Genomic DNA, 10618 nt, shown 5'->3' with positions numbered 1-10618 from the left:
AGACTTACTTGAAGATCAAAGAAATAGAGTTTAAGGATGTTTGTATGTAAGAACTTCAAGTAAACTCCAAATATAAAACTGAATTGAAGCTCTCATAAAATAAAATAAAAAACTTAGAAAAATAGAGTTTTAGTAAAAACCCTAAAGTATGATTTTCAAATCAAAGAAAAGAAGGGTTTAAAAATAAAAGTTTTTTTAAAAACCAAAGGGCCAGGCGACTGCCTGAGTACAGTTAGGCGCCTGGGTGGTCATGTCAGGCGACTGCCAAGTCGTGGCAGGCAACTGCCACTCGAACGTTTGTTTAAAAAACTCTAACATGAAGATTTTTTAAATGGATTTTTTGGAACTATTCTTTTGAAAAACTTGGGGATTACTTCAAGGAAACTTGGGGCGCAAGGAATTACTTCAAAACTTCTATTAATAGCCCCAAACTTGAAAGATTTTAAACACCAAGTAATTTTCCAGTAATCAAAGTTCTCAAAAAGCTCTCAAACTCTCTTATGTTCATCAAACTTCAAATACTGACTTGCTGCTGATACAAACTCCGAAGTAAAGCCTTTAAAGTCTGAATCTTTTAATACTTGAAAGATATTTGGTGATCTAAATTCAGTATTGAGCTTCAATCTCTTTATATTTGATTTACTTTGAAGTATTCTTGTGCTGAATATTGTACTAATCTACTTTGCTGTGAGAGTGACTTTTGTACATAAATTTTCTCTATCTTAGTTCTTGTTTATAGACGATTCAAAGTTGTAGAATCGTTGGACCGAACGAGGGAATATCATTTGGAGAGGCGAGCTCTAGCCTAAAGGAATGAGTGATTGTAATCGATATTGTTCCACCCGTCAACGGAACTGAACTAGTGAATCCTTTGGTGGTTTGCCAAAGGGGAAGACGTAGGTTGGGTATAAGTCGAACCTCGTAAAAGCTTTGTGTCTCTCTCTTTTCCTTACTCTTTATTTTTCAGCAATACTTACAACCTGTGTGTATGCTTTAAATTATTAAATTCTGAGTGTATGGTTGTTAACTAGACCAGGAGGATAATTTTTTTTGGCTTGATCAGCATTGATTGCGGAAACTGAAAGGAACTACGTTGGTTGATCATCCTAAACAAATTAATCTGAAAGTTTGTTTAAAAACTAAACATAAAGAAGAAGTGTGAGTTTGGAGGTGCAAAATAATGTGTTTATTGCACTTGAGTTAATTTGCAACATTTTATAATCTGAATCGTTTAGTTCTTTATCTTCTTTAGGTACCTCTTTTCCATTAACTAGTTTAGTGGGGATTAGATTTCCATTTGTTACAACGTTTCATGCCTTCCAGTCCGTTGTTTGAAGATAGATTCTTATTCGTTGCTTCCAGAAGGTGTAATATATTCCACAAAAAATAGGTGGCCTAGTTGAGGATTGACCCTTACCAAAGGGAGCTACTCCTATTTGTGCCATTTAGATCTTTATATAGCTACTTTTTAGGTTTTGCTATAACTAGGCTCTAATACCAATTTAAATTAGGATAGCTTCCCAAGAGGGGGGTGAATTGGGAATTTAAAAACTTTCTTTTTAATTCCTTTTAAGAATACTTAACTTCTTTTATTGTTTAAACAATTCTTTCATTTTAAGAATACTTAACTTCTTTTATTGTTTAAACAATTCTTTTACTTGATTGTTTAATTTGTCAAACACACAATAACTTGGTTTCTTGTATACAATCAACAACACAAGCACTTAAACAACTAAATCACCAAACAACCTTTCAATCAACCACACTATCCAAACTAATCAAACACAATTTGAAAGCAAACAACCAAACCAAAATTAAGATATACAATAGTAAGAAATTAAGATGGTTGTTTGTTTATGTATGCCTTATAAATATGAATCAAGCCCTGTAGTTGAATGATATGCTTGTTAAAATAAATTTTCTTCTTTTATATGATTTATAATCACACATTCACACTCTTCCCAAAATTCAGAATTCAAGTAAACTCTTAGTTAATTTTCCTTGGGTGTTTTAACCAAGTAATGTACTCCCGTATGGTTTCCACAAAGTATGGTTTAACCAATGTACTCCCTTTCGGTTTCCGCAACCCAAATCAAAATTAAACTTTAAGTTTGTTTGATTTCCAAATATACATAGTGTATATGATTTCAAATATAAACCATCCACGCAATATAAATATGCTGAAAATAAATAGTAAAGGAAAGAGAGAGTAAGATACAGGATTTTACGAGGTTTGGCTTCAACACAGTCTACGTCCTCGCCTTTTGCAAAACCACCAAAGGATTCACTAAACCTGTTCCTTTACCGGGTGGAACAATACCTTTACACACTCCTTTAGAAGGCTAGAGCAGCACCTTTCTAAGCGATAATCCCTCGCCTAGCCAACAATCCAGCAAACCTGGAATCGTCACAATCTATAAGAATATAATATAAATTCTGCGTACAAAAAATACTCTCAAAATTTTAAGTAGGTTGTACAAATTGAGATGTAAATTGTACTTGAAAAAACCAAAGCAAAATAGAATATATGAAGCTCTAAAGTTTTTAGAAGTCACTAATGGTTTGTTTAAAAGAGAAATGGAATTGCAACCCAGAACCAAGCTTGGATATTTTCAATCTACCAAAATGTAGAATTCCTCTCTAGCAAAAGATGTGAGCAAAGAAGAACTTCAGGAGAATTTCAGCACAAGATGAATTTCAAATTTTGTCTGATTTCTCTCTTTTCTTGTGTTTTCTCTATCATGTTTTTTCATTACCTAAAGAGGTATTTATAGGCAATTTAAAAGATCAACGTCCACATCAAATTAGGTAAACTTTGAAAAAACTTTAAATTGTTGACTAAATTTTGGAATTCAAAATTTTAAAAGATCAACATTCACATCAAATTAGGTAAACTTTGAAAAAAACATTAAATTGTTGACTAAATTTTGAAATTCAAAATTTTAAAAGATCAGCATTCACATCAAATTAGGTAAACTTTGAAAAAACATTAAATCGTTGACTAAATTTTGAAATTCAAAATTTTAAAAGATCAACATCCACATCAAATTAGGTAAACTTTGAAAAAACATTAAATTGTTGATTAAATTTTGAAAGATCAACATCCACATCAAATTAGGTAAACTTTGAAAAAAATTAAAATTGTTGACTAAATTTTGAAATTCAAAATTTTAAAAGAAGCTTACCGTTGAGATCTGAAATCTGCTCAGCGTGGCAGTTGTCTGTCATAGTTAAAATTTCAACCCAGAATACTGGCAGTCGTCTGCCAGAACATAGGCAATCGTCTGTCATAGTTAAAATTTTAAACTCAGAACACTTTGATTAAACCCTTTAACTTTCCAGTCGTCTTTCCATAGACAGACAGTCATCTATCAGGTGCATGGCTTATCAGAAACTCTCTTTTTATTTTGAAAACTTTACTTCCTTTAAGACCTTTGTTACTTTGATTTCAAAAGCATGTTTTAAGCTCTTTAAAATAAAGTGTTTCTTAGTTTCTTTTATTTTTATAAGAGTTTCACATATCTAAATAACATTTGATTTTGAAGTACTTACAAGAGTTCTTCTAATTATGGTCTTTTTAAATCCTTTAGCCTCATTCAGCCTTTTGAGGTTCACTTTTGACGTTGGATTTGCTTGCCCTTAAACTTCTTCATTTGTCGTTCATTTCCTTCAATATTCTGAGGAGCTTTCACTAGATTAACATTGAGCTTCAACCTATCAACCTTGAGAGTTCTTTTACCTAAAACACATCACTTAACATCATATGTTAAAATATCCTTCATTTTGTTATCATCAAAACAGGATTGAAAAGCCAAGTTAGGTCAACAATTACCATCATTTTGTAGAGGGATTATCAAGATTATCAAGGCCTCTAACACAACTAACTAGAAAGAATGTCAGGTTTGAATGGGACAACAGTTGTGAGCAGAGCTTCTAGGAATTGAAGCAGAGACTCCTCACAGCACCAATATTGATTATTTCATTAGGAGGTGATGGTTATGTGATATATAGTGACGCGTCTTTGAGGGGGCTCAGATTTGTATTGATGCAGCAAGGTAAAGTAGTAGCATATGCCTCTAGACAATTGAAAGAATATGAAAAGAATTATCCCACTCATGATCTAGAATTGGCTGTAGTGGTTCATGCATTGAAGATTTGGAGGCATTATTTGTACGAAAAGAGATGTGAAATATTTTTAGATCATAAAAGTTTAAAGTACTTCTTCATGCAAAAGGAGTTGAATATGCGGCAGAGAAGATGGTTAGAGCTTATCAAGGATTATAATTGTACCATCAGCTACCATCCAAGTAAATCAAATGTGGTGGCTGATGCGTTAAGCCAAAAGTCCATGATAGTAGTATTGTCAGCAGCAGAAATTCAGCGCCCGATCTAGATGGACTTGAAGAGGCTTGGTGTGAAATTAGTAGAAAGTGATCATCAGGTATTTGTTGCCAACTTGGTGGTGCAGCCTACCCTACACGAAAGGATTAAAGTTACCCAAAAAGATGTTGCAAATTAGCAGAGCTGATAGCTAAAGTGTGGGACGGACAGGGAGAGGAGTTCATTATTTCTGATGACGGAGTATGAGGCTCCATACCAGATTGTGCGTGCCTTCAGATGAGGATATCAAAAGGACGATCCTAGAGAAGGCTCACAAATCCTTATATATAGTTCATCTGGGCAGCACTAAAATGTATAGGAATCTGCAAAGTATTTCTGGTGGAGCGGTATGAAGAGAGAGATTGCTGAGTTTGTGCAGCAATGTTTGATGTGCCAGCTAGTAAAGGCTGAGCACCAGAGGCCGGCAGGCCAGCTACAGTCACTTTACATCCCGGAGTGAAAATGAGGTCACATTTCTATGGACTTTGTGACGGGTTTACCGTTGGAATGACTGGGGCATAATGCTATTTGGGTGGTCGTAGATCGACTGACGAAGAATGCTCACTTTATTTCTATTAAAGTCAAATACTCCATAGACAGACTGACAGAAATATATATTCAAGAGATAGTACAATCACATGGTGTGCTAGTGTCTATAGTAACAGATCGGGACCCACGTCACTATTTTGGAGGAGTTTGCAGGAGGCTCTGGGGTCTCAGTTGTCATTCAGCATGGAATTTCATCCTCAGATGGATAGGCAGTCAAAGAGGTTGATTCAAATGTTAGAGGATATGCTACGAGCATGTGTCTGGTAAAGTTTGCATACAATAACTGTTGATTAAGGTGTAATCCCAAGAGGGGGGGGTGAATTGGGTGTTTTAAAAAATTCTTTGAAACCTATTTACCAATCAATCCCTATATCTAAGTTTAACTAGTCACTTATCAAGTTGGTGTGAAATTATTCAACATACACAAGCAAGATGGAAATTGAAATACGATGCAAAAAATAAAAAAGATAAGGGAAGAGAGAATGCAACCACGATTTTATGAGGTTCGGCCTACTTGGCCTACGTCCTCGCCTTGAGCAACCACTCAAGGATTCACTAACCCTGCTCCTTAAAGTGGGACAGAGCTTCCCTTACAATCCGCTGCTTACAAGAGGCACAACTTCCTCCTACTCTACTGCTTACAAGAGATACAACTCTCTCCTTTCACACCGGTTCACACACCAAACCGTGTATACAATAGAATCTAGAAAATACACTCAAAAACAATGCTTCTAACAAAAGCTGGTGAGTACAATTCAAATTCCTAAAACATTGACATATGATATAACTTGAAGCTCGTGAATGAATGAAAATGATAAAATCGTTTTATGTATGATATGCCTCAACACACAAATCCCTTTTTAACCAAAACTTTCAAGTAAAGATAAAACGTTTTGAAATAATCTTGGGTTCTTGGTTCACTTTGCAAAAATGCACACTTATATAATTGAAGTGAACTTGTTGGCAAAAACTTTGTCTTAAATATACACTCAATCAAAATCACAAATTTTTATTTCAAGTACTCAACCACAAAATTGAGTATATTAATTTGTAGAAAAATATCCCTTAATTAAAATTATAATTATAAGTATCAAGGATATTAAATCAAGTTCTAATGTATCTAAAGATAGATCCTTTTAGAAACCACACACTTGAATCAAACCTTTCAATGAGTCACACACCATAAAACAAATAATGATCTTGTTTAAAATAGCTTGGTATATATAAAGATATTTTCAAGATCACTCTTTTAATCAAAACTAGGTTTTTCAATAAGAAGCCCTTTGAGAAAATATATGTATATTTATATGCTCTTGAACCAAAATTTAATCTTCCAAGTTAGATAAACTTTCTCAAGTAATGATCTCTTAGAAAATTAATTTTTGTATGAAAGGCACACTCAAGATCAATACTTTTCAATACTAGTCAAGAACAGCCAATGAGATGATATGTAAAAATCACAAGACTAATAACTTAAAAGATCAAACCTTAATACTAGATTGAAGTACAGTAGAGTAAACAAGTTCCCTTTGAAAATCTGAATTGATTTGCCCAAGCTTGAAGATATGAGATTGATGTATAGGCAAACAAATAGCACTAAGAGTAGATAATCAACAAACTTGCAACAAGGTGTGTTCTTCTCTTTCTTGTGTGTCTCCCTCTTGTTCTAGGGTTTAGATATTCATAATATATAGTATATTACCCTTAGGATTGATCTCAGCCGTTGGATCAATAAGATACCTCGCGTGTCTTTTTAATAAAGAACTGATTTTTAGGCTTTCCCGCGAGTTCAGGCAACCGAACTCGACTTTAGGCTCCTGAAGTGTCAACTTCAAGCGCCTAAGGTTCCAATGTCAGGCGACCGAGGTACCTCTACCAGGTTCTGTCTTTTTCATTTAATTTTTCAGGCTACCGAAGAAATTCTTCAGGCGCCTGAGGATAACTTTAGGCTACCGAAGTCCCCTCTTTGACACATATTCATTTCCAGTTTAAAATTCTACTTTAATTCTTTGCTTGGGTCTTTTATAAAACAAGTTTTCCATGATTTTAAACACGTTTCTAAGCCCATGTAAGTACTCTAATGATGTACATGAAATGCATAAATCCTAAAATCATTCTAAGTTGTATTAAGCCTCAAGATAAATTATATGAAAATGTAGGTACATGAGTTCTAAATACCCATTCCTAAGACATTCTTGAACTTTGCCGCTTGCATCTTGATTCTCATACTCTTTGAGTTCCATGGTACTTTCTAATATGTATTAGCTTTTCTTTATGGCGTCCATGACCTGTTATCTTTCCGTGCATGCTCAGTGTAAGTCCTGTTCACAAACTCAATGCACAGATCAAATATCAAGTGATTTGTCATTATCAAAAATCGGATTGGACTCATAGAGTCAACAATAACAACTATCAGACCAGCATCGATATGACACCTTACAACGCGTTATATGGTAGGAGATGTTGTTCTCCTTTATACTAGGATGAAGTAGGTGAGAGGTGAGTTTTGGGACCATAAATGGTGCAGCAGGCATACGATAAAGTGTGTGTTGACCCCATGGGACATATCCTGGTTTTGATAATGACAAATACTCATGTATTTAATGGATATCTAGTTCATATATAGGTCTATATTAGCAGATATATTGATGGCACGTGAAAACTTAAAATTGGAAGACCTAATACATATTGTACTCTATTTCATGTTGTAATATAATTCATTTATATGCAAAGGGTCTGTAATAGTAAATAGGGATTAGTTTGTAATAAGCTCACACACATCACATGCATGATCTAATACGTAAGCTCAAACCAAATACAACGTAAAGTGACCTTAGAAAGACCTAAGGTTCGGTCGACCGACACCAGATTTTTTTTCGGTGTCTTTTAATTGGACATAAATAACCCTAGGACACACACCATTGCACATATGAATGTTAGGCACTTGAATAGGGTTTTTGTGATTCAAAACAAGACCCAAATGCACACTTGGTGCACTTTCGGTCGACCGACCAAGGCAATTCATTTTGACTCGGTTGATCGAAACTGGTCTGAGTCAACAGTTGACCAAGGTCTCGGTCGACTGAACCAGTGTAGTTCAAAATCCCCGGTCAACCGAAACCCCTGGAGGTCAACAAGTTGACCATCTGGTTGACCGAGCCAATTTTGTATTGTAATTACCTAGTCGACCAAGGGTCCTCGGGAGAAGTCTCAACCGTCTAGTCAATCGAACCATTCAGTTCAAAATGGTCTGGTCGACCGAACCTCGGAGAAATGGAAAATCGCCCTTTGGACAGGCACTTTCGGTTGACCGAGTCTCCAGTTCAAAAGTATCCTGGTCGACCATGGTTAAACATTTTTAAACAGGGTTAATTATGGTCAAAATGATCTTAAACAATATTAATATTACCCTACATGTCCTAACAACTATAATTCTTCCAATGTCTATATATAGCCCATCATTTGCTAAGATTAGCAATAGATTGGCAGATTTGATTAGGGAGAATTCTTTGAAAATCCAAAAACCTATAATACTCATTTTTGAGCCTCCTACACTTATTTTCACTTGATCTTACTACTCAAACTTCTTTGTAAGTGTGTTTAAGTGTGGTTGTTCTATAGGTTTGCTCTCCTTGCTCTACTTGATTGATATTATTTTTATTGAGAGCAAAACCTTAAGGATTCTTAGGGGACTTTGTTAATAAGTCTATCATAAGGAGACTTTATTAGATCTTCTAAGATTGCACCTTCATTGCCACATCTTGAGAAGATTGTATTTGTTTTTGTTTGCAAAATCCTTTTAAAATCAATTTCAAATATCTAGTGTGCTTTATATTGAAAAATATATTTGAAGAGATATTTGTTTATGTGATAGTGATCTTTGTTGCAATATTCATTCACTCATATATTATTTGCTAAATACAAAGATTACACATCCTTTGCAAACCAAGCATATACATTATTTGATATTTACATGCTTGAGACATCCTGCTGATTGAAATATTTGAGACTTGATATCTTTGTGTGAACTTATTGATTGAATATCTTGAGATACAAAGATTGTCTGTTGATACTCTCACGCACTCATCATGCTGATAGAAAATATATTTGAGAGCTGAAACATTAGACCACACTAAGCTTACATCTTAAATCATATTGTGGTGTATATAATTGTGCGTAGTTGGGTACACATCTGCTTTGCTTGAAAGTATAATCACTGTCCCGTTTCATTTATTGAGCAAAACTATTGTATTCTAGGCACGAGCCTGAAGAGGGAGACTAACCCTTTGAAATAGTCTCGGATTGGCTTAGACCAGGTTAGGAAAGCTAGGTGCGTCATCCTATTAAGGCGTGTAGGTTGAGGTCAGCCCCGCTAATTGATCCGGTTAAGGTTGAGGTCAGCCCTGTGCTAATTGACCTGGTTGTAATCGGTCCCGCTCCACCCTTAAGTGAGCTATTAGTGGAATCCTCAAGCTTGCGAGTTAGAGACGGGGACGTAGGCACAGTTGGCGAAACCCCGATAATATATCATGTGTTAGTTTACATTTCCACACTTTATATTTACCGCACGTGTATGTTATTATGTAAATGATGCGCTTGATTTAAATTCTCGTATATTATATTTATCGGCATATTTGGAATTGCATAGAAAGACCCTAGGTTGTAATATTTTTCTAACATCTAGTTCAACTTAGGAGAAAAGTTTAAAAATCTAATTCACCCCTCTCTTGGGAATACACCAATTCTAACAGTTTGGATTATTAGAGAAAGAATCAGTGTAGCGCAGAGTCGGCAAAAAAGTTATGCAGATAATCGCCGTCAAAAATTGGAATTTGAAGTTGGAGACCATGTATTTCTGAAAATAACGCCCTTGAAAGGTACTATGAGGTTTGGAAGGAAGGATAAACTAAGCCCTATGTTTATTGGCCCTTTCGAGGTACTTGAGAGAGTGGGGTCAGTTGCCTACTAGCTAGCCTTACCACCAGTTTTATCTAGAATACATGACGTGTTTCATGTTTCTATGCTGAAGAAATACATCCCATATCCCTCCCACGTGATTAGTTATGCAGGGATAGAACTCAGAGATTCATTGGTTTATGAGGAGATACCAATATAGATTTTAGACAGGAAAGAATAGGAATTGTGTAATAAGAGAATTCCATTAGTAAAAGCCCTGTGGAGGAATCATGCGATGGAAGAAGTTTCATGGGAGCTTGAGGATGAAATGCGACAGAAATACCCAAACTTATTTAGTGGGGATCAACAGTAATTAGGAAAGGATGTAGGTAAGTATGTTATGTTATGTTTCTTTTGTGTAGGTTAGTTAGTATATGTAATAATTTTCTGTTAGTAGGTAGTATTTTGGTTTGGGAGAATTTTTCTTTTATGTATTTGTAATCTCCCAGAATCCTGAATGTAACCACGGTATTCCTCTGCCACAAGTGAGGGTAAGTAATAAAATAAGTAGTCGATTTTCCTCAAAGGATGGTGTTTAATACAGATAGTAAATTTCGAGGACAAAATTTTATAAGGAGGGGAGAATGGAGAGACCCAGAAATTTATAGCCATTAAATAATAAAGAGAGGGAAAATAGGTGGAAGGAAAAGAAATTCAAAAAGGGGACAAAGCAGGGTTCATCGACGAACTCCTTCACTGGTTCGTTGTGCGTCACATGTCTCGTCGATGAAAC

Source organism: Malania oleifera, chromosome 1, assembly GCF_029873635.1.
Source record: "Malania oleifera isolate guangnan ecotype guangnan chromosome 1, ASM2987363v1, whole genome shotgun sequence".
Taxonomy (NCBI): domain Eukaryota; kingdom Viridiplantae; phylum Streptophyta; class Magnoliopsida; order Santalales; family Ximeniaceae; genus Malania; species Malania oleifera.
The sequence above is the reverse complement of the archived record's forward strand: the minus strand, read 5'-3'. Positions refer to the sequence as shown.